Source organism: Sus scrofa, chromosome 6, assembly GCF_054392235.1.
Source record: "Sus scrofa isolate SSC_HxYL_T2T_F1_AM1 chromosome 6, Sscrofa_HxYL_maternal_Yorkshire_Landrace_v2.0, whole genome shotgun sequence".
In the NCBI taxonomy this organism is placed as follows: domain Eukaryota; kingdom Metazoa; phylum Chordata; class Mammalia; order Artiodactyla; family Suidae; genus Sus; species Sus scrofa.
The window spans coordinates 113,808,641-113,832,591 of NC_139388.1; the positions used below are offsets into that span (position 1 = coordinate 113,808,641).

At 43.3% G+C, this 23,951-nt stretch overlaps 1 protein-coding gene and 1 long non-coding RNA gene across 15 annotated transcripts in view; one reads left to right on the forward strand and one right to left on the reverse strand.

Annotated features, from left to right (window-relative positions):
* Positions 1–12,307, reverse strand: part of LOC146402771 (uncharacterized) — a 32,481-nt gene extending 20,174 nt beyond the window's left edge. Inside the window, exons 1-2 of the long non-coding RNA XR_014807812.1 lie at positions 12,185–12,307; positions 8,452–9,148 (exon numbers count right to left, since the gene is read on the reverse strand). This is a non-coding gene — a long non-coding RNA (uncharacterized LOC146402771). The remainder of the gene's footprint in view (positions 1–8,451; positions 9,149–12,184) is intronic.
* A 408-nt stretch (positions 12,308–12,715) lies between these two features.
* LOC102159243 (uncharacterized) overlaps positions 12,716–23,951 on the forward strand; it is a 360,278-nt gene continuing 349,042 nt past the window's right edge. For 12 of the 14 annotated variants that reach the window (XR_014807781.1, XR_014807775.1, XR_002345453.2 and 9 more), the window contains exons 1-2: positions 12,716–13,015; positions 13,398–13,476. The gene's annotated coding sequence lies outside the window, so the exon portion shown is untranslated. Of the gene's footprint in view, positions 13,016–13,397; positions 13,566–20,707; positions 22,998–23,951 lie in introns of those variants that run through there. The other 2 variants (XR_002345457.2, XR_014807783.1) reach the window with 2 other exon arrangements.

Below are 23,951 nucleotides of genomic sequence, written 5' to 3' on the forward strand. Positions count from 1 at the left end.
GGAAATACCTGGGCAAACACCAGTGAAACCAGGCCAGCTGACTGAAGCTCAGCATGGCCCAGAGCAGAAGAACCACTCAGCTGACCCAAAGACTCCGGAGCAATGAAAGTCACTACATTTTGGGAATGGTCTGATACTCAGAAACAGCTAACTATTAATGGTAATAGTAATGGCATCTACCCTCCAGTGCATTAAATGTAGCCTCTGAAAGGCGAGTACAAGAGAGATGCAGTATTTACATCACTTGTTCTTTTGTGGTAACTGAGACAAAGGATAAACATTATTATGTAAAAGGACAGACTTTTTAAAAAAGGGTAACAGCTACTTCTCTACAGGAACATAGTCACTGCAAAATGATTTAGTAGCAAGGATAAGTTATTGCGAAATACCATAAACTTCACAATATAACAATAATAGGGGAGATGCATGCATTACCCTATCATGTACCCGTGCTAAAGCCATGCCATGGGGATGGAAGAGAAAGGGCATCACAGGTTATACAAGCTGTTCTTAGCTATGTGCCTCTCTCCCTTAATCATCTTGCTCAGTTTCTTTAAGTTTCCATCTTTTTAAATAAAATTTTAATACTTTTATTTATTTATTTATTTAGTCTTTTTAGGGCCATACCTGCAGCATATGGAGGTTGCCAGGCTAGAGGTCAAACGAGCTGTAGCGGATGGCCTACACCACAGCCACAGCAATGCGGGATCCGAGCCACATCTGGAACCTACAACACAGCTCATGGCAACACTGGATCCTTAACCCACTGAGCAAGGCCAGGGACTGAACCTACATCCTTATGGATGCTAGTCAGTTTCATTTCTGCTGAGCCACGATGGGAACTCCCAAGTTTCCATCTTAAGTCAGATACTGTAACCTATAGACCGGTTATACCCTTTGATTAAATAGACTCTTTTTCGGATGCTCTTCTCCTTGCTCATGCCTGTAGTCATTTTTTTTCCTTGTTGACCATGCCTGTGGCATGTGGAAGTTCTCGGGTCAGGGAGTGAAACTCCACTACAGCCGCAATCCTGCTGCAGTGATGATGCCAGATCCTTAACCTGATGCACCACAAGGGAACTCCTGTAGTCCTTTCTTTATGCGATTAAACAGCTACAAGCGAAGAGAAGGAGGAGGACTTTCAGAAGAACGAGCCCCTTTGGTTAATGATGAGTAGGTGTGTGAAGAATCAGTGGAAGAAGTCGGCTTTCTCTCTCCTTTCAGATTTTGATACTGCCTTTCTCTGCTCTCTTACTGTGGATCATAAGGAGGTGACAAAATATCCCACAGGAAAAGTTTAGGTAACTGTTAATTAGAGTCTAAACTGCTGGGAGACCAGCAGAGCCTAACTGACCTGGAGGAAGGGAAATACCCAACTCCAACCAGCGTTAGCTGCACTGGCCCACTGAGGCAGGGAGAGAAAACTCCTGAGAAACACGTGTGAAGTTCACAGCGCAGAGGCACAGGCTCAGGGAAAGACTGAGACTGTAGAACCCCCACTCCATTGCTGAAAGTCTTTCTATGGTAGTTCCTTTTACACAGTATCTCACATTCAGCTACTAAGAAGAAATTAATAAGGCAAACACGACAATTTGGAGAGACAGAGGAAGCATCAGAACCAGCTATAGCAGGGATTTTGGAATTATCCAACAGACCGGGAATTTAAACCCACTCTGATGAATATGCTGAGGTCTCTAGCAGATGAAGTAGTCAGCCTGCAAGGACAGAAGGGCAATGTAAGCAGAGAGACAGAAGTCCTAAGAAATGTTTGGGTAACTGTTAAGATATTCTTCTGACGTTCAAAACTTAAGATTTCCAAGAGTCGAGATAAAGATGTAAAAGATAAACTTTTTTTTCTACATAGAAAGGCACTTATCGGTTCCGTCTTAGAAAGTGGAAGACATACTTTTAAAGATTATTACTTCATCCTTCCGGTGTCCTTGTCCCCAATCTAGGGCATCTAGGTCATGGGTGAAGTGGCAGTTAGGCAACCGGTTGGATGTTCAGCCCTTCTTGGATTCTCATGTCTGGAATCTCAATTTTTGAGTTTTGAGTTCAACCCTTATTTGGGGTTTTGCTCCTCTGGCTTCATGTGTCAAGTTATGATTATCACTGAATTAGGAATAGCTCTCAAGGGGCTGCAGTCCTGCTGGTGTGGCACTGGACACCACGGACCACTCCTCAGTATTCATCACCTTTAGGTGGTCACGAGAGCCAAGAAAATGCGGGTCTGGAGTCAGAAGGCTGTCCTCCTCTGCACTGTTGTCTAGACTGAGGAAAAGTCCATTTCTTTGGGAAAAGAGCCCCATTGGGGTTTGTACCATGTAGGGAGTAATGGGAGACAGGTTAGGCAGAGAGTCCTAGCAAGAGAGTTATGTATCATCTGGCTTGATATCAACAGGGACACGCACACAGATGTGCTCTGCAATGAAGTGACAAAGCATGATGAATTGTTTCTTTTATGGTGATGCTTGTAGGGATGCAAGAGAGGGCAGCACCCCTACAGCTGGACTGCTGCATAACTGCCCTGTCTGGCCTTCCATTTCTCCAAGCAACCCAGTCCTTCCGTGGCAAAGCTGTGTAGCTAGACCCCTGGACTAGCATAGAGTAGACAAGGTTTGGACTAGAAAAGGCTAGAATAGGATTTGCATGGAAAAATCAAAATGGGGATTTGTATGGATAATACAGAAATTTAAGCATGGGGCCTTCTTTTTGGCAGACAGGATTAATTACCTTATTCCTTAGAACACAGGTGTAAAATAGATACCATTGTTATTCTCACTCTGCAGAGGAGGAAACTAAAGAGAGAGATGATCTGCCAATTCATGTGGTAAAATCGGCAGATAATGAACCAGAACTTGAACTCAGGGAGTCTGAAACTTGAGTCCAGATGCTTAAGCTCTCTCCTACCACTGCCTCTCACACTTATGAGATCTCTGATCACTCCTTCTTTCATGGGGAAGTTACTGAGTCAGAGATTTTAGGAGGTGAATGTGAGTGAACAAAACAAAAACCCCAATCGAAGCCAAAATAAACATCAAATCAACAAAACTCAAATCTAAAGGTCTTTTTCACCCTTCTCCAACAGCAATCTCTATTTTCTCCACCAGATGGCAGCAATTCCACATAGTTTCTCTCCCCTTTATTTCTGAGCAGCTACTGAATAAATAAAATGGGTAATGTATTTTTGTGTTACAATTTAGAGGAATCTGATAACAGCCTCCTCATTCGCCAATATTTTATATTGAATTAAACTCAGAAAAGCAGTTAAGGCTACACAAGCTCTAAAAAACAACAGTGACTTCTCCGTTCCTTCCACTAGAAGGTAAGGCTCCCTCAAAAACACTCACAAAAGGACACACATGTGCATGCATACACAAACACGCTCCCCCCACCCCCATTCACAAGTGAACACACAGACACATACACTCCAAGAGGAGGAATTCCTTTCCAAGGAATCCCTTAAAAATCCCTTAGGACTGTAAGTCTAAAAGTTTTTCTGTGCCTGTTTCATTAGAGTCATTTACTAATCTTTCCTTTGTAAAATCATTACAAATCATTGGCTTAAAAAAGTCACTGCATTTCAGGACCTCCAAAGCTTATACAAAATCTCTTTCCCGAAATTCAATTATTCTCTTCTCTGAAAAGAAATCATTCTCTTTTTATGTAATCATGTAAGGTTTCACATACACAAACCTATGCCCATTTTTCCTAAACTATGATTTTATTGGTATTTCTCTTACATAGACTTTATATTCATAAGTAATATCCCAAAGTAGCTATTTCTCATTGTAAGAGCCATATCTCAAAGCATCAAAAATTTTAACAGTTACAGGTAGCTATAAAGTCAGGATCCTCTACCTTTAAATAGCTTGGTAAAAACAATGTAACGTTTTCCCTGGTTAAGAAAGCGCTACCTACCGTCCATATGTGGCATTGCATCTCAGATCTAGTTAATGCTCAGCCTCAAAGAAGCAATAGGGCTTCTTTCATAATTATAAGTTCAGGAGATAAAAAGGGGAGTAGTTTTTATTACAAAGTAATTTTTAATTTCATATTACACTGTATTCCATGAGCCTAGACGCATTTAAAATCTGCATCTTACTAAAATTTTCCACATCATTTAATTGGGGCATCTTTCAGTCCTAAAACTTTGCTCTTATGAGAATATGTCTTTGATGTTATAATGGATGTTAATGGGGAGGATAATGTATATTTTGGAAAAAAAATGCTCTATGGTCAATTTTTCAGGATTAAATCTATTTCACTATGTGGGCATTATTTATGATTCACAAGAGAAAACTCTTTCTGAAAATCTCAGCTGCTACTTCATAAAAGCTAAGTGTTGGCAGTGATGATAGGATTTTTAGATTTATACAAAATTTTGAGAAGGGGGAGTCCCAGAGGTTGTTGATGAAGATAATACTTTCATTCCATCTCTATCATTGGTGTTTATTAAAATCCTATGAGGTTTTGCTCTGCAACTTGAGAAAGACATTTCTTTTGGGAAAGAAAAGCTGGGAAGAACAAAAAAGAAAGGAGTGGAAAATAATGTATACCTAACTTCCTGGCTTACTTTTGAGCTCCTCTGGAGAGAGGAATCAGGACCAGAAACTGATAGAATTGTTTTACTTGAGGACTACCTTCCAGGTAAGAGGTGATCCCAGAAGTTGATAAAACATAGAGACCTTGTACGTCTCTCAGCCTTAGTGACTAGATGTCAAAATATGAGGCAGAGCTAGGAAGGATGCCATTCTCTGTCACTCTGCAAGGTACCCTGCACTGTTCTGACAACCAGGCCTGGGATGCTGGGCTCCAGAGTGACAGCATGTCATGTAGAGTCCAGGGGGACCATTGGCATCTCCTGATGGGCACTGGCAAAACTGGGCCTTCCTCACCCAGGGGCTTCATGTGTGGTGGACAAAGGAGGGCTGGAGATAGAAAAGACGGCTGTCACCCTGTCCACTAGCTGACAGACTGGTTTGTGAGCAAATACAAGAGCATCTCTTTAGGATTGATGGAAATGACAGGACAGGGGCAAGCCAAGTTCTGGAAATCTGATAAATGTGGGCTTAATCACAATTTGTTTATAAAAAAAATTAAATTGCTATATAACAATTACATTATGATATGTGCATATATACACACACATCTGTGTTTATACATAGTTATGTTTGAAACAGTTATACACTGATGAGGTCTGGGATATTTGGGCAACATCTACTAGTGTAACTAGCAGCTTCATCTGTAACCCATTTACCATGGGGATGGGTATAATGTGGACAATTACCACCTCTGCCCCTAAGGGAGAGAGCAGGGAACACACCCTAGCTTTGCTATTCCAATTCCACCCAAGATTGGGTGGGATGGAGAAGGGGTGTAAACATGGGGAGAGGGGCTGAGAGTTTTTTCAAACTCATGCCTGTAGCTTAACTGCTTACTTCTAGAGGTTACTTAGGCATCGATCAGGGTTAACGTGGGACTTGGCTCCTTCCTTCAGAAAAGCACACATTAGTTTTCACAATAGCCCGTCAAACGTCTCAAGCCATAGAAGAACAGAGACAGGAAATGAAAGGTGATAAAGCTACAGACTCTAGCTGCCGCTTTCTCTGCACATCTGCGCTGCTTCTCCACACAGGCTGACTTCAATGGAAGCTCTGTGCCTGCAGAATTGCCCAGGGACCTGGCCTTCTCACCCCTCATCACATTTGGAGGTGGGCAACACCAGCTTTTGAATCAGGAAGCAATTTTAAAATCAGTCATGTTTTGATCCCGCAGGCCTGGTTTCATCTGATTAATAAGCTATGCTTTCAAGGCCCTACCCGTTGGCTTCCCTTGGTAGCTCCCCTCCCCAAACCCATCCTCTAAGTGTCTGCAAACAGGACGCTCTTTTCCCCTGTGACCCAGCCCAGCAACAGGATTCGGTGCAGAAGGACTAGCCTGGTGCAGGCCTGACCTTGCCAGGAGGAATTTCTCTCTCCAGCTGGAATTTCCTTTCCGTCTACCTCCAGGCCTTTCCTGCCGGCCACACTCCCCTTTGACCACCCTGAATAAATCTTCCCTGCATCCCTGACAGCTGCTGATTTGGCTTCTTTCTTATTTTTTTTAATTGAAAGTAAACCTTCAAAGCGGTCCAGCCACCTGAGAAGCTCTGCTGAGCGCTGCAGCTGGGCCAGTGAACCTCAAACAGAAGTGGTGCATTTTACTGAGTCCCCCTCCGCCCTGGGGGTGTGTGTGTGGCGGGGGTAGGAAGCACCGGGCTCTGTGGGCTGCCAGGGCCCTCAGCTTTCAATTTAGCTTTTGCATTGGAAGAAGGGAATGTGGGCATGGATAGAGTGGTTGTGGAGAGATTTTGAAAGTGGTTGAGAGATGGAGAGGGCATGGCGGGGGTGGGGTGTGAGGGGTTCTGGAGGGGGTGTGTGAGTTTGCAGGCAGAATGCAAGTTCAGTTTATAAGAGAAATCTGGTGATATCTTTGTGCTGCCTAGTTAGACCGTTGGGAGTACTTTGCAGAAGGAAATTAATTTTAAAAGGCATATTCAAATTCAACGATCAGTTTGAAATACAGAAAGCAACAATGCAGGAGATGGCGGGTCAGTCAAGACTCCAAGATTTCATTCTAGGGTCTTCTCTTAGTTACTATGCATTTTAGGCTGGTCATTCAGGTCTCTCGGTCCTACCCTCACCCCCAAACAATTTTTTAATTTTTTGCTAAAGAAGATTTTAATTGTTTCAACCTTTCTAAATAACACTGTTATATCCACTACCTAGAATCAATGAAGATTTTTTTCCATATTTGCTTTTTTCTTTATGTCTATGTGTCTATTCTATCTCACACTTTTGCTTAATCATTTGAATTGTGACACTTCCCTCCTCTAAATACCTCTGAATATTGCAGTATGCATTCCCTAATAAAGACATTCTCCAAAATAACTACAATGTAATCATTACACCTAAGAAAATTAAAAATAATTTCCCAATGACATTTAATATTCAGTCCATATTAAAACTCCAATTGGGAGTTCCTGCTGTGGTTCAGTGGTAATGAACCCGACTAGCATCCATGAGGATGCAGGTTTGATCCCTGGCCTTGCTTGGTGGGTTAAGGATCCTGCATTGCCATGAGCTGTGGTGTAGGTTGTAGACACGGCTTGGATGCCAAGTTGCTGTGGCTAAGGCGTAGACTGGCAGTTGCAGCTCTGATTTGACCCCTAACCTGGGAACTTCCATATGCTGTGGGTGTGGCCCTAAAAAGAAAAAACAAAAAACCCCCAAAAAACCAAAAAAAAAAAAAAAAAATCCCCTCTAATTGGCTCCAAACTATTTTTTTTTTTTCTCTTTTTTTGGCTGCACCCATGGCATGTGAAAATTCCTGGGCCAGGACAGGATCTAACCTGTGGCACAGTAGTGACACAAGCCACTGCAGTGACAATGCAAGAACCTTAACCCCCTGTGCCACAGGGAACCTCCCAAACTATCTTTTATAATTGGCTTTTGTTTTGAACCAGGAGCCCGGTCAAGACTCACCCATAAATTTGGTTGTTAGATCGTCTTAGCTGACTACTTGTTTTTCCCTGAGATGGAACCTACAATTCAAAGTGTACAAATCTTAAATGTGTATATACCTTGATCAATTTTTTTTTTTTTTGTCTTTTTAGGGCACATGGAGGTTCCCAGGCTAGGGGTCCAATCAGAGCTGTAGCCACTGGCCTATACCACAGCCACAGCAACTCGGAATTCAAGCCATGTCTGTGACCTATCCCATAGCTCACGGCAATGCCAGATCCTTAACCCACCTAGCGAGGCCTGGGATGGAACCCGTGTCCTCATGGATGCTAGTTGGGTTCGTTAACCACTGAGCCATGACGGGAATTCCTATACCTGGATGAATTTCAAAAGACAGACTTTTAGAGTAGTTTTAGACCTTGATACATTTTTTTTTTTAAACCTAAGTATACCCCTAGCATAAGCAGTAACCAGATAGACAAAGAGAATATTTCCATGGCCTGGAAGGTTTCCTCATGCCTTTTCAGTCAACATCTCCTCCTCAACATCCCCCAGAAGGAGCAAGGATATGAAAAAACTGGGACTTCCCAGACTGGAAGTGTAAATTGGTTCAACCACTTAGGAAAACTGCCAGTTTCTAATAAATTTCAACAAATACTCTGATGCAGCAACTACAATTCTCAGTATCTACTCAAGAGAAATGATTGCAGATGCCCCTAAAGACCTGTGCAAGACTGCTCACAGCAACTGATTCATCATTTCTCCAAACTGGAACTGTCTCAAATGGCCATCAATAAGAAAATGGATAAATACATCGTGGTGTATTTATTCAAAGGAATACTGCATAGCCATTAAAAGGAGACAGATATTGATGAATCATGCGGTATCTTGGGTGAAACTTAGACACTATGCTGAGCAAAGCAAGTTTGTTACACAGAGTACATACCATACGAATCCTCGTGGATGAAGGTGAAAAGGGGTGCAAATCTGAGAGAAGTCATTAGTTTTCTTTAACAATCAGCACTTTTTCTTCATGCTCTTTTTTTTTCTTTTTTTGAAGATACTAGGTGAGTTGTTTCATAGAATGCCTCCTATTCAGGATTTGTCTGACATTTTCTCATTTAACTTGATCCTTCATGACTGAAGATCCATAGGAGAACTGAGCTGTATTTTCCTAAGGCACACCTTTTATATAGCAAATTAAGTTCTATCCCATGCATTTAAAATGGTACGAGTTATATTCCATTCTTGGAAGAATTGAGTAAGTCATCACTCGACTCATTTTTTTGTGATCTATGGTTCAGGTGGGGAACCCCATTTGAAAAAGGCTTAACGTTAGGTCTTAAGGCTGATTTGAGTCAAATTCAACATTTTTGGCAAGAATATTTTGCAGGTGGAGTGAGTACTTCCTACTGTAACATGCTGCGAGCTATTTAATGTCAGGTTGCTCCTTTATTAGTGATGTGGATGCAGAGTTCGACCACTTGGTTAAGGTGGTGACAGCCAGGTCTCTCCATCGTGAAGGATGTTTTCCCAAGTCTCCATGGCTTAACAACCTCATTCGTCAACATGAGCAGTCACAGGTCAGTATCTCCCACTTGGTGGAATAGTTTCTTTCCAGCAAATTTGCCTGCAAGGTAAAACTGTTCAAACGAAATGGTTATTTCACCCATAGAGCTTCACCCTAAAATGGGAGCTTCATATCATGGAAAGCACATCTAAACTTTAATAGACTATTTCTAATCTTTGAGTTTTTTTTAGGTAATATAAATGAATTCCCTTCCTACTTGAGACAGTTTGATAAACATGACATTTTGGCTATTAAAATGGCTTAGAAGACATGCTGTGATGCATTTATATGCATTTTGGTGGTGGTAAATATTATTAGTGTTTAAAACATTGGCACAGACTAAATTAAGATTTCGTGTATATACCTAGATACTAGAATCAGAAGTGATGCGTTTCAAAGCATTTTGTAGTTTAAAAAATTACTCTTAAGAACTCATTTCTGTACTCCAACTTGAAGAGGGGTTTAAGTATGATTATCCACTGGCTTCAAGGGGAAGAATTTCAAGTGACTTGGAAGGATTTTGTCATCACAACATCCCAGAATAGTTTAATCACCACAACAAACCAGAATAGTTTGGTGGAGAAACCCAAAGATCTCATGAGTAACTGTAGTCAACCCCTTCTAAGCCTTGATATTCTGTGACAGATTAAAGATGGCCACAAGTTGGTTGGTATCTTTCCCCTTAAGGGGTTGTGTCCGTGCCTGCCCCCTTGAATACTGGTGGGCTCTGTGACTGCTTTGACCTACAGAACACACCTCAAATAATGATGTACCAGTTTGAGGACCCAAGCCTTAAGAAACTGGGAGAAACCTGTCTTTTGGAACACCCATTTTTGAAACCAAGCCACCATGCTATAGAAAGCCCAAGCAGCCCTGTGGACAAGAACTCTTAGCTGACATGCCGGCACCAACATGCCAGCCAGGTGAGAAAATCATGCTTGGAAGTGGATCCTCAAGTTGCCACTCAGCCACCCCAACTGATGCTGCATGGGACAGAGCTGGCCATCTTCACCAGGCACTGCCCAGAACTGCAGACTGGCCAGTAACATAAGTGAGTGTTTTCCTTAAGTCTACTTGGTTTTGGAGTAATTTGTTATTCAGCAAGGATATCTGCAACTATCCTCATTTGCAAAGGGCTTATAAACTGACTTGTTTTTGTACCGCAGAGAGGGTCCAATAGAATAGGGTATATAGAATTGCTTTGCCAACTATCAAGCAATTCTATGCTAATGCAAGGTGACAGACTCTGAAGTAACCAATAGAATAGGAAGAGTCTGTAAACATGACTGCTCTGAAGTTGGCATGTCACTCTAATTTCTACTAACCTGCCGAGGTTAAAGCAGAACCTGTTACTTTTTCTTCATTATGATAAAATATACATTCAACAGTTCAAATGGTAAATTTTATCAGTATACAGTTTAGTAACATTAAGCACATTCGTCTTGTTGCACAATTATCACCACCATCCATCTTCAGAAAATGTTACTTTTTTTTTTTTTTTCTTTTTGGTCTTTTTGTCGTTGTTGTTATTTCTTGGGCTGCTCCCGCGGCATATGGAGGTTCCCAGGCTAGGGGTTGAATCGGAGCTGTAGCCACCGGCCTACGCCAGAGCCACAGCAACGCGGGATCCGAGCCGCGTCTGCAACCTACACCACAGCTCACGGCAATGCCGGATCGTTAACCCACTGAGCAAGGCCAGGGACCGAACCTGCAACCTCATGGTTCCTAGTCGGATTCGTTAACCACTGCGCCACGACGGGAACTCCCAGAAAATGTTACTTTTTAATACCAGAGAAGGTATCTTTTTACCAAGTGTTATTTTCTATTCTAAATTTGAAGTGAAGCTACATCATCTCAGCACTGTCTATCATGATGATAAGTTAAGGAGTGAGCCCATGTGCTATAAAGACAGGGTTCCAGAGAGACTGTCAAGAATGGAGCAGCCCACAATCTGCCATGGAACCCAAGGACCCCCCCCTTCCTTCCCAGAGCCGTCCCACTCCTGCCAAACCTCAATTAGCCATTAGTCAGCATGGGAATGGGGGGATATTTAGACAGAAGTGAGCATTTGTTAAAAGGGGCCAAGAGAGCATGTTTTCAAAGCCAGATCACTCCGACGATACTGGTTTCTATATAAGCAGACCCTCTGGAGTTCAGGCACATACTTACACCTGGACCCCACCTGGACATAATTAGTTTCCCTGAGCTCAGAGCAGAGAGAACACCAAAGAAAATATGTCAAAAAACTGAGCGATCTATCATGATTTCTGCGGCACAATTAAGGCAGCGTGCTTTCTGTAAGAATTATATAATGCAGATGACATAGCACTTAGGTAGCCAGAACTGCAAAACCATCTGCTGATGTTTGACTTTATCAAGCCTGTTTCTTGCATCCTATTGTATACTTTGGGATGGAAGTCATAGGAAGGAAAGAGGTTAATCTGTAAGAAGATCTTTTATCTCCTTGCAAATTAAAACAGGACTTTAATTCTAAGCAAGCAGAATCCTCTGCACTTGGGGACCAAATATAAAGCAGACAAAGACTGGGTAGACCCATCACACACAGGGCTGGGGACCATTAGTGTACCATAAACGAATGAGAAAATACATTCTGGGAGTTCCTTAGTGGCACAGTGGGTTAAAGACTCCAGCATTGTCACTGCTGTGGCTCTGGTTACTGCTATGTATCCTTGGCCCAGGAACTTCCACATGCGCTGAGCAGCAAAAAAAAGAAAAAAAAAAAAGAAAAGAAAAAAGAAAAAAAGTGGTGGTGGTGGGGAATATATTCTGGATCCTTCTGTCAGCCATCCCCTGCCTCTCTCCTCTGGGTCCTAAATACTCAGGATATACCATGTCTTTTGCACTGTGTCATTTTATCAGGCTGCCCGCCATCCTTCTCTTGTGTGAGGATGCACCTTGCAACCAGGCCAGCGCTTCCCTCAAGGGGTGATTTCAGTATTGACTAAATCTGTGCTGTCTGACCAACTATGAGTGCCAGGCAGTCCTAGATTCTTGGGGATCACGTAGGAATAACTAGAAAAAACTTATAAATGAATCACGAGAGACGTGTTCCCAGACAACAATAAGGGTAGAAAAATGATCCTGTTACCTAAAAGGTTCCCCTTGCCTGATGCGCCGCTCGCACAACTCTGAGGCGCCAAGGTTCGCAGCAAACATATTGCATCCACAAGCCAGCCAAACAAGACGGCAAAAACAAACAAACTTCAAACCTGCCTCCTCAAGGCAAGGGCTGGCATATTTATAGGATAACGAAGGAAGGAGCAGGACTGTCTGAAGCAGGTCTGAGGCTGGGGACGGGGGGTAGCTGGGGGCAGGGGGTAGCCGGCAGCGGTGATTGGGAAAAGGTGCGCTAATCGGCCTTCTGCGCAGGCTCAGGAGGCTGCGGGCCTCGGCCCGGGAAGGGTCACCGAGCGGACACCCGCGCATGCCCAGTTGGAGGGTCCGTGCTCCTCTAGGGGTCTTAACCGAATTAGACTCAGCTGACTCCAAGTTCCCAGAAAACAACTCAAGCATCTTAGTGGTTGGGCAACGTGCTCAGAGGACGCTCAGGTCTTAAAACAACCTTAGCTAGTGGAGGCAGGTGAAAGGGATTTAAACTAGGGCTTCAAGTGGAGTCGCCAAGGCGAGGCACAGTGGACAGGGCGTCTGAGTGGCATTCCCCAGCAGCTCTCCACCCTCTCGGGTCCAGCCGCACTGTCTCTGCCGGAGCATTCAGGAGGACACCGACGGGTTTCTGTCTTCGCCAGACCGTCTTCTTTAGCGGCTAAAGTTCAGGTTCCAGCAAGTTACTGGGTTCCCGCTGCCATGCTCCTCTTTCACAGCCTGGGAGACGGCGTCACCCTGCTTCTGAGATGAAGGGAGCAGGTCACAGTACCAGCACACGCCTAGTGCAAGGCCAAGTGATGAGCCGCGGCCTCAGGTGCTTGTGGCTCTATAGGAAAACCGAGGGGAGAGAGGGTGACTGGGGAGGGACACAAGGAGCTGAGCAAAGTGTATTTGTGTCAGTCTAGCCCTGGCCCGGTGGTGGGAGGGCTGTGACAGGTCCCCGGAGCCTAACTCTGACCCAGGTGTCCCACTGGTGCCAAGGAGTTGGGCAGACTTGGTCATTGGCAGAGGGGGAGGGTGTGGGTATGGGTAATGTCACCCTCCGGGCTCTTGGCCAACTACGGCCCTGGTGGGGATCCTGACCTAAGGGACCAGGGCGGGTACCTGAGAGCCAGTTTGTGTGGGCCCCATGTGACCCCAGGTGTCCTGCCCACACCGGCCCTACTTACCCTCCTCTGCCTCGCTGTCTTTACCAGATCCTGCTGCTTCCAGGGGCCGTCACTGTAGCTGACCCATCAACCTGTTTGTTCCAAGAAACCAGTGGGAAGCTGAAAAGTAAGTGCTGCCTAAGGGTAGTGAGAAATCAGGCTAAATGCATTCTGACTGAGGGCAGGGAAAAGAAGCAGGGATGGCTGCACAGAAGAGTTGCTTTGAAAGTCTAATAGGCAGGGAAAGGGAATTCTCAACTGGAAGAAGGCATATTCAGAGGAAACGTGATGCACTTGAGAAGCAATGAACAAACCCCAAAGCTTATTTTCGGGTATTTGGAAGGATACCCTGTGAGATGCCTGCAGATATTTGGTCAGGTCATTGAAACTTCCACTAGCATCCTTTTAATTCTTTTAAAAATGATATAATTTTATTCATATGCTTTTCTGTGTTTTCAAATTGTAAGTCACAGGGGCAAAACACACACACACACAAACAAATGTGTGTCTATGTTGTAGTTGAGCAAAGGTCGACTCTCATACTGCATCTTGACCTTGGTTCAGAACAGGAGAGAATATTCCTTTTGGGAATGAAGTAAGAACCCAATAATGTTTATTCTTAGCAGTGCAGATCTTTGAGGACGGGAACGATGTGATTGGAAAGTATTTTTGGGAGTTCCCATCGTGGCACAGCAGAAACGAATCTGAGCAGGAACCATGATGTTGTGGGTTTGAACCCTGGCCTCGCTCAGTAGGTTAAGGAACTGATGTTGCTGTGGCTGTGGAGTAGGCTGGCTGCTGTAGCTTTGATTAGACCCCTTGCCTGGGAACCTCCATATGTCACTGGTGTGGCCCTAAAAAGCAAAAAAAAAAAAAAAAAAAAAGTATTTTTGGATATTGCATGGCAGTAGTTTGAAGACAGAACTGGAAAATGAGGATCTGGAAGAAGAGTTACAATTGTTCAACAAGAGATGATAAAAAATGAGGTGTGGTGACAGAGGCGACATATTTGGAGGTGGAATGGAAAGGATTTGGTGACTGGATGTAAGCCAAAAAATAGGAAGGATCAAATTTAGGTCTGACATTTATTTTTATTAAAGTATAGTTGATTTACAGTGTTGTGCCAATTTCTGCTGGACAGCATACTGACCCAGTCATATATATATATTCTTTTTCTCATATTATCTTCAATCATGGTCAATCCCAAGAGATTGGATATAGTTCCCTAGCTGTACAGTAGGATCTCATTGCTAATCCATTCTAAGTGTAATAGATTGCATCTACTAAGCCCAAACTCCCGGTCCATCCCATTCCCCTCCCCCCGCCCCCACTTCCCCTTGACAACCACAAGTCTGTTCTTTAAGGTTTGACGTTTCTTCAGTGGATGCTCAGGAGGATGTTGGCACCATTAGCTTAGGTAAAGAGACTGGGGACAGGTTTTGGAGGTAGATGGTGTGTTCTGTTTTACCTGTGTTGGGTTTGAGATAAAGGATGGAAATTCTAAGTGAAGATAGTTAAAGAAAGGTGGAAGTAAATCAGAGAATTCTGAGGAGTGAGGGATGGCAATATACATTTAGGACTCATCAGCCATGAATACAGTATGAGGAAAAAATCGGACAGGAATAAGTTAACTGTGGGGAGACACAGAGTGAGGCAGGAACTGGCCTACAGCCCACACCTGGGGAATCTCTAAATTCAACAAGGATCAGGTTGAGGAAGAGAAGCTATTGCCAGAAACTGGCAATGAGAGGGAATAGTGTTCTGGAACTTGAGTGAGGAGGGAGGCTTAGAACAGGTTGGCCAAAATCCTCCGTGGAGGTCAAGTTTGACTAGGATTGCTGGGTAAAATACAGCAGTATTGGTAACTGGTAAAATACCAGTTACATTTGATTTCCAGATAAAGCAGTGAAATAATTTTTTAGTATGAGCATGTCTCATGCAGTGTTTGGGATGGATTTATGTAGGGGATATCCAAATATTGCATTGGGCATACTTAGGAATAAAATACAAACAAGAGGAGTTCCCATCGTGGCGCAGTGGTTAACGAATCTGACTAGGAACCATGAGGTTGCAGGTTCGGTCCCTACCCTTACTCAGTGGGTTAACGATCCGGCATTGCCGTGAGCTGTGGTGGAGGTTGCAGACGCGGCTCGGATCCTGCGTTGCTGTGGCTCTGGCGTAGGCCGGAGGCTACAGCTCTGATTCAACCCCTAGCCTGGGAACCTCCATGTGCCACGGGAGCAGCCCAAGAAATAGCAAAAAGACAAACAAACAAACAAACAAACAAACAAGAGGATAATGAATAGAAATTGTTTACCTGGAGCTGCATTTAACTGGGTGTCTTGTATTTTTGTTTGCTGACTCTGACAACACTAAAATGATTTATACAGAAGGAGGTCACTAGTGACTCATGCAGTGTCCCAGTGAGCTAGGTCTCTTAGTCCCTCTTTTATTTTACATATGGGCAAGATGACAGAATCCCTATAAAAGGGACCTGGTTCCATTCTTCATAAGGCTCCAGTTCTGTTTCCTATGAACTTGCCTAAATGTCCTTCTCCATTGTGTTGCACTTTCACCTCCACCATCACCTCTCTGCCTGGTTCTCTGATTTTACTGCTTCATTAGTCTTCTTTCTTGGTGTCTAGATGTCATTCAACCCTGGGCAGTTCACTTTGACCCATGTTCACTATTTTAGGAGGGTGGAAACACCAGACTGCAAGGGTGTAGGGGCCTGTACAAGATGAGCACCTTGAAAGGGTGGATTTAAACTACTTCGTCAAGAGCTTATGTGGGGAAAATCTGGGATGGTAGCTTGAGGATGGAAGCCAGATGAGGAAAACTTAAATGTTTCTGGTTTCAGAGGGATGAGAGCAGAGAGAAAGGATAGCAAAGCTGATGAGGTATTATAGGAAAAGACCTAAGCAAAACAGAGCCTGGGAGAGGAGGCAAGAAATGAGGGCAAATAGTCTTGAAGAAGAGACAACAGGAAAGGAGACAGAGATAGTAGGTAAAGACGTATTTTGATGGGGAGAGAGATTTGGGGAGCCCACATTGCTTTTATTTTCTTAGTGAAGAGAGAGCTGACTTTTATTGGTCATGATGGCGAGTTGGTATGCAGGTTGGGAGTTTGGAAAAAAGTGCATGTATTTGATTCTGACTAGCTTGAGTTACAAAAGTTGGATTTTCCCCCTCTGATATTTGACTTCAACCTCTCATGACTTCCTTGTACACACGATATAAAATATATTACTGTTATGTGCCTATGTTTTATTGTGATCCATGGGTGACCCACCAGTTCACTTGGTATTGGCCCTTAATAGGAATCAATTAGTGTGTTTGCAAGTGGGACAGATCTGTGTGACCTTAGGGTCTGCACTGCCCTTCCTCAATGTCACAGGACATAAGACTACCAGAAAATGTATGCAATTAAGCTGACCTAGACTAGGTTCCTTATAGTTTGGTGGTATTGAGTTATTTTCATACCCATGTTGGATAGTCTCTTTCTCCTAATCCCTGTGAAAACTGCTACCCTGTACTCTAAGGATTAAAATGTTGCTGGGCACACCCATGAGGATGGCTATAAAATCAAGAAACAGAAAATAACAAGCGTTGGTGAGGATGTAGAAAAATTGAAACTCTTGTGTGTTGCTAGTGGGAATGAAAAATGGTGCAGATGCTATGGAAAACAGTTTGGCCATTTAGTTCCTCAAAAAGCTAAACACAGAATTACCATTCAACCTGGGAATTCCACTCCTAGGTATATACCCCAAAGAATTAAAAGCAGGGGCTGGAACAGATTCTTGTCTACTCATGTTCACTGCAGCATTATTCACAATAGCCAAAAAGTGGAAACAACCCAAGTTTCCACAAACACATTAATGAATAAATAAAATGTGGTGCATATGTACAATGGAACATTATTCAGCTTTAGAAATCCTTCCATGTGCTACAACATTGGATGAACCTTGAAAACATTATGCTAAATGAAATAAGCCAGTCATGTAAGGACAAATTTCATATGATTCCACTTGCATGAGATACCTAGGATAGGCAAATTCATAGAGACAGAAGGTGGAATGGTAGTTACCAGGGGTTGGGGGGAGTAGTAGCGGGGGTGTTATTGCTTAATGGTTAGAGAGTTTCTGTTGTGGTGATGAAAAAGCTTTGGAAATTGTGATAATGGTTGCATAACATTGCAAATGTACTTAATACCACTGAGCTATGCTTAAAAATAGTTAGAATGGCAAATTGTGCATTATGCATACATTTCACCACAACTTAAAAAAAGGAATACTGTAATATACTCCAAATCATTAAATTGTACACTTAAAATGGGTGAGTTGCATGGTATATGAATTATATCTCAATAAAGTAGTTGCTTATACCTTAGGGACACTTTTCCTTAGCTCTGTATTCAGGCCACAGGGACCATGAAAAACCTGAACTGGAAAAATAATAAAGTGTGAGTCCTGGGGAAGGGCGGTCTCTTCACAGCTTGAAGAGATTCAGATAATTAACCCAGAAACTTGCCATGCTTAAGAGGTAGAAGGCCACGGGCTATGTCAGAGAAGAGTGGGTGGTTCAGAATTGTATTTTGTACTGTACTGTATCTCGTATTTTTGTGAATGGGGTTATTCTACTGAAAGGCTTTAGAGAGAAAGCTTCTAGCATGAAGTTCTTTAGAGAGAAGTCGCCACGTGTCACAATTAAATAGGTTTTGGATTGTAGCTGAAGGGTGGGCACCTTTTGGGTATCGACCTGAACTGTACTGGCCTGAAAAGCAGCAATGAGCGTTTGAGTTGAGTCTGATGGGCCATGTCGTCCTGGTCTTGTGTGTGATGATATGTCTGGGATGGAGGCGACTGATGTTGTTGGAAATGTGCATTCGGAGTTATAGGCGAGGCCATCCAGAGTGTCTACAATGTCACTGGAGGAGACGAAACCATCCATCCATTCAGCGGCAGCACGAAGCCGCCTACACCAAGAAAACAGCAATACATCCCCAAACAGATCAAACAGCTGCTCATCAATCTGGTGCAAGCTGCAGGTTGCCTGACTAAATTACTGTCGAATGGGCAGACGAGCACAATTTGTCAGTCAGCATTGAGTTTAAATGAGCAGAGATGCACATAAAGCCAGCAATGCAATTGTAATTAAGAATTATAGGCATCAAGTTTCAACTAACGCTTTCTTAAGGTAGCAGTGACGGAGCTCTAAGAAGCATATGAAAGATCCAGAGCAGAATTAAAGCCAGGTCTGCCTAGAGCCCTCTACGATTTAAACAGCTCCTCTAGGAAAGTGATGTATAGCTGATGGAGAATCCATGACAATGCAGGCTCTCTTTTTCCTGTTTGCTTTAAAAAATTGTATATCATACATATTAAAGAGTGAAAAACAACAAGAATAATAAAATAATGGTGCTCTTGAACCTACTACCCAATTAAGAAATAGAACATCTTGAATTATTTTAATGGTTGAAATCATGAGAATTAACACATCTCTGCAAGCTGAGTGGAATGGAATTTAGTGAATGCTGTGTGCTGACAATGAATTGGTACTGGGGCATATAAAGATAAGTGAAAATGGGCTCTCATTAGAGTGTTTATAATATGGAAGGAGAGTAAGATGATAACACAACGAGCCATGAATCCCATAAATTCACAAGAAGGAAGAGGTGTCCTAAGAGAGGTACGAAGTGCAACAGGGATTCAGAAGAGGTTGGATCAGCTTGGGTGGGGAGGAGCTCGGAGGAACCCTCGTGAAGAAAGTGGCATCTGAACTAGACATCAAAGACAAGCAGGGGTTTGCAATTCCTGTTGTGGCTCAGAGGAAGTGAATCTGACTAGCATCCATGAGGATGCAGGTTCAATCCCCGGCCTGACTCAGTGGGTTAGGGATCTGGCGTTGCTGTAAGTTGTGGTGTAGGTTGCAGAAGTGGCTTGGATCTGATGTTGCTGTGTCTGTGGCATAGGCCGGTGGCTACAGCTCCGATTAGACCCCTAGCCTGGGAACCTCCATATGCCACAAGTGCGGCCCTGAAAAGACCAAAAAAAAAAAAAAGATAAGCAGGTGTTTTATAAGATGAGAGAGGGTGGGAGGGAGGGCATTGCAAGTGGAGGGCCTTCTTAACACAAGTGCAGACAAGAAAGTCTCAGGCCTATAAAATAAACAATAAATTGAATTTGTCTAGAATAAGAGTAGTGGAATGTAAGTTTGGACCACTGTCCTGGCCCATTTTCTTATAAGACTTCCATGTCTTTAGGAAACATTCCATCATTGAAAGTCTAACTTTTTGCGTCACCTGAAAACTCAGGAATAGCATACCCAGAGTCAGTCCCATAGGGGATGTAAGAGATAAAATTGGTGGTTTTGGCTGTTCATTGTCTATCCTGACTTCTTAACAGCAGCCTACATTTATTTGGGCAAACACCTCTCTGCAATATTATCCTCTGTCATGTGGCATGGCATTGGCTCTGCTTTTTAGCTCCAGGGTTAAACCTTTTAGCTATAATTGATTGGTTCAGATGAAGGTAAGGGACCTAGTCAGGTCCATTGAGAGCAAGGCCCATGGCTTTCAGGAAACGGTAAGGAAGTTGAACATTTTATTCCGTGCTAACCATAAAGCTGAGAGGATGTGGGATCTGGGGCTTCTACAACCATCTTTTCATCTAGTAGGGAGGGCCTGGCTCAGAGAGGCAGGATCATTATTGAATATCAAATATTCAGTATTTGATAAGGGTATGCCTTTGACACCAGCTGGTATGCTGTACTCGAGTTGTGGTGCCTGGAGGAACTCATAGTTTTTAAGAAAGCTTAATTAATGGTGTATCATCTCAAACAAAAACACCGTCTGTGATTTTTGCTTTTACATAACCTTTTCATATTGCTTCTAAAAATATTTACAATAATTTCTTAGTACTATTTAAAACACATATCATATTCAACTTTCCTCAGTTGTTTCAGATTTTTTTCTTAATAGTTTTCTTGATTCAAGATTTAAACAAAATTATGGTATTTTGTTGCTGTTTAAAAGGAACCATTACTCTGAAAACCGTTAGAAACAACTGATGCATGAAGTCATGGGTTCAAGTCCTGGCTCTTCCACTAGCTGTGACCTCAGATACTCCACTTAACCTCTTGACTTGCCTCAGCGTATTTAACTCCGGAGTTGGGGGAAGATGGTGTGAGGTGGCAAATCATCACTGTGTGATTAAATGAGGGTTACTTTATGTGATGGTTAATTTTATGTCATCTTAATTAGGCCAGAGGGTACCCAGATATGAGGTCAAACTTTATTTAGGTTGTTTCTGTGAGGATGTTTCTGAATGAGATTAACATTTAAATCTTTCCTAATATAGGTGGGCCTCATCCAATCTGTTAAACAAAGTAGAAGAAAAAAGTGACCTTACCCTGATTGCAAATGCTTCCTGCCTGATGGCCTTTAAACTGGGACATTGATTTTTTGCTGTCTTTAGACTTGAGCTGGAACATTGGCTCTTCCTGCATCCTGAGCCTGCAGGTCTTTAGACTGGAACTACACCATGACCTTCCTCGGGCTCCAGCTTGCTGATTTATCCAGCACATATTGGGACCTGCCAGCCTCCATAATTGCAAGAGGCAGTTCCTTATAATAAACCTCTACGCAAACATACACACATACCCACACATTCCTACTGGTTCTATGTCTCTGGAGAACCTTAACTAACACACTTTGTAAGAAATGCCCACATTTCTAGTGCCAGTCGTCCCCATCTGCACACTTCTAGGACATCAGCCTTCCCCTCTTTTCTAGGACACCAGCCTTCCCCTCTTTTCTGAGCTTCCTGAGAGTTATCTCACCTGAGCTTATAAGCAGTCTTCTCATAGCTCTCCACTTGTTGCTGTCTGAAACCCCCTACTGCATGTGTGCATACCTTATTCCCACTACCCAAAAGGCACAAAATCCCAATGGCTCTGAAGACACACCTCTTAAATCTTGTATCTCACAAAGTTCCTCAAGAAAACAGGCCCTCCAGCCTCTTAGGGTAGGGCTCAGACCTGGTCCCATGGGCTGGGCTCACAGCTAACCCTATTAATAGAGGGTCCATGTCAACTTCTCTCCACCTTGACTTGGCTACAAGCGCTGTCCTACTAGACAAAAAGATCCTTGGGGCTGCTTGGGGGCCAGCCAGACACTTAATCCACATTTCAGTTCAGCCGTGACCTTGGCTCTAAGCTCCTCACTGAGTTGGAACTCAATACATATCAATTCTCTCTTCCTTAGATTTAGAAGTGAGGTGTCAAGACAAGAATATAGTCAATCTTGCTTCTTTCACGAGTGTGTTCAAGGACTAGCTCTGGTTAGTCTAGGGAATATTTTTTTTTTCTGAGCACATTTTTGGATAGAATCCTCCAACTCTGAACATAATGTAGCAGTTTTATGTTGTTCTATTTTCAAAGTGCATATTAGTGATATTAAAAATATGTTAGGTTTGGAGTTCCCATCGTGGCTCAGCGGAAACTCTGGCTAGTATCCATGAGGATGCAAGTTTAATCCCTGGCCTCGCTCAGTGGGTTGAGGATCCTGAGTTGCGGTAAGCTGTGGTGTAGGTCACAGATGCGGCTCGGATCCCTCGTTGCTGTGACTGTAGCGTAGGCCAGCAACTACAACTCTGATTCGACCCCTGGCCTGGGAACCTCCATAGGCTGAGGGTGTTCCCCCCGCTCCCCGCAAAAAAAAAAAAAAAGACAAAAAATACGTTAGGTTTAACCAGAGTTGATTTTATAGGCAAAAAATGGTGAGGTATTGGTGATCTCTTTTGGCTCAAGCTAAGCAAGAATTGTTTGTAAGTGGGTGAGTTTAATCCTGTCGTATATGAGGGGGAAGAGAACAGGATGGATTGGAAGCAACACTGTACAGGATGCTCATTTGGGTCCCCTAGTCTTCTCTTCCCCTATCTCTAGCTCCCCTCTACTTCCCATTTCCCTTGTTATAATGCTGTTTTCTGAACACCCTGACCCAGTCATCTCATCCAGGACTGCTCCACCAACAGAGGCCTGAGTTCCAATGTCACTTTTGACTTCTTTTTAGAAGACCAATGGTCAGCCTTAGGAGGATATCAGTCTGATTAAGCATTTTTTGCACATAAGATGTGAATGACAATAACTTTGTTTAGCATTCTGTAGTATCCCTAGTGCCATTCACAGATAATTGGATTATCACCTCTTCTTGGGCATATAGTTGGGTCACCTCTCCATTGCTTCCTTTGATGTTTCCTTTTGAAGTTTGGTGTAGCCATATGCCTTGACTTGGTTAATAAAATGTGAACGTGGCTGACACACCACTTCTAGGAGGAAGCTTTCAGAAGGGGACGGTTTCAACTATTCCCTTTCAACAGTAGGGGGATTGCAAAAGTGCCTGCTAAGATGATGCCTCTGTTGGCATGGATTCCTGAGTGGCTACCGTGAGCAGAACCTCGTGCCAACCATTATTCATGTCCCAGCCAATGAGGTCAACATGTGGGAGGGGGTGATCTAATCCACACAGTTATTCTGGAACCCAGGGTCCTCCCACTTAGTGGTTCTCCTACGGCAGGGTTTTGAAAACTATGACCTGTGGGCCAAATCCAACTGGTTTTTGTAAATAAAAGTTTTATTGGAACACAGGCATGCATTCATTCACATGGTATTGATATTGCTGCCCTGCTGCAATGGCACAGTTGAATAGTCATGACAGAGACTATAACCCCCAAAGCCTAAACTGTTTCATAGAAAACGTTTGCTGGCTTCCACCCCAGGTTCTTGGAGTTTCTCCCTGAATCCTTGAAGTCTGGCTGGTGATGAAGGAGGGGAGAGAACAGGAAAGGCTGCGTGGGTGGTTTTGTAGCCCATTCCTAAAGGTGGAGTACACCACTTTGATCCACATTCCGAAGCCCAGAGCTGTTACCTGGCCACATTTCATCACAGGGAGGCTGGGTTCTGTCATCTAACTGTGTGTCTAGGAGGAAAGTACGATTTGCTGAATGATCTCTGCCACATCTGCCTATATGTGTGGTCAGCTTGGCTGCTGTGGTCTCGCCATTCAGCCCCAGTTGGGGCAATAGCCAGTGAAAATTAGGAGTGATTCCTCTGCTCTTACACAGAGCTGCCTTGATCTGACTGGCTGAAGTAGCAGAGACTCCTTCTGAAGCCCTGGTCCTCCCTCAGTGATGACCCCACACACATCAGTCCCCAGTGACTAGTATTGGGTAGGGTCTAGCTGAACATAGACCTCTCTCCTTCCATTGTTAGGGCAAGTTCTGCATCACAGTGCAGGAAACTGTAGTCTGGCACTGGAGCTGTTTTGATCGCATACTTGGAATGCAGAACATAATGGTATCAATCTCTGAAAATCAAATGAAATCTTGTGGGAGTAGGTTAGGTCCAATGAATAAAATTATATAAAACAATTTCATACTTGACATTTACTGAGAGGGGCTTAACTTTTCCTATGTATTTTAGTCTGTTCAGCTGGTATTATTTATTCATGTCTCTTTCCCCATTTGGTTCACAATTTATCTTTTGGGAGCCTAGAATTAAACTGTAAAAATGTATATATGTTAGACACTGTTTTATGTTCCATCT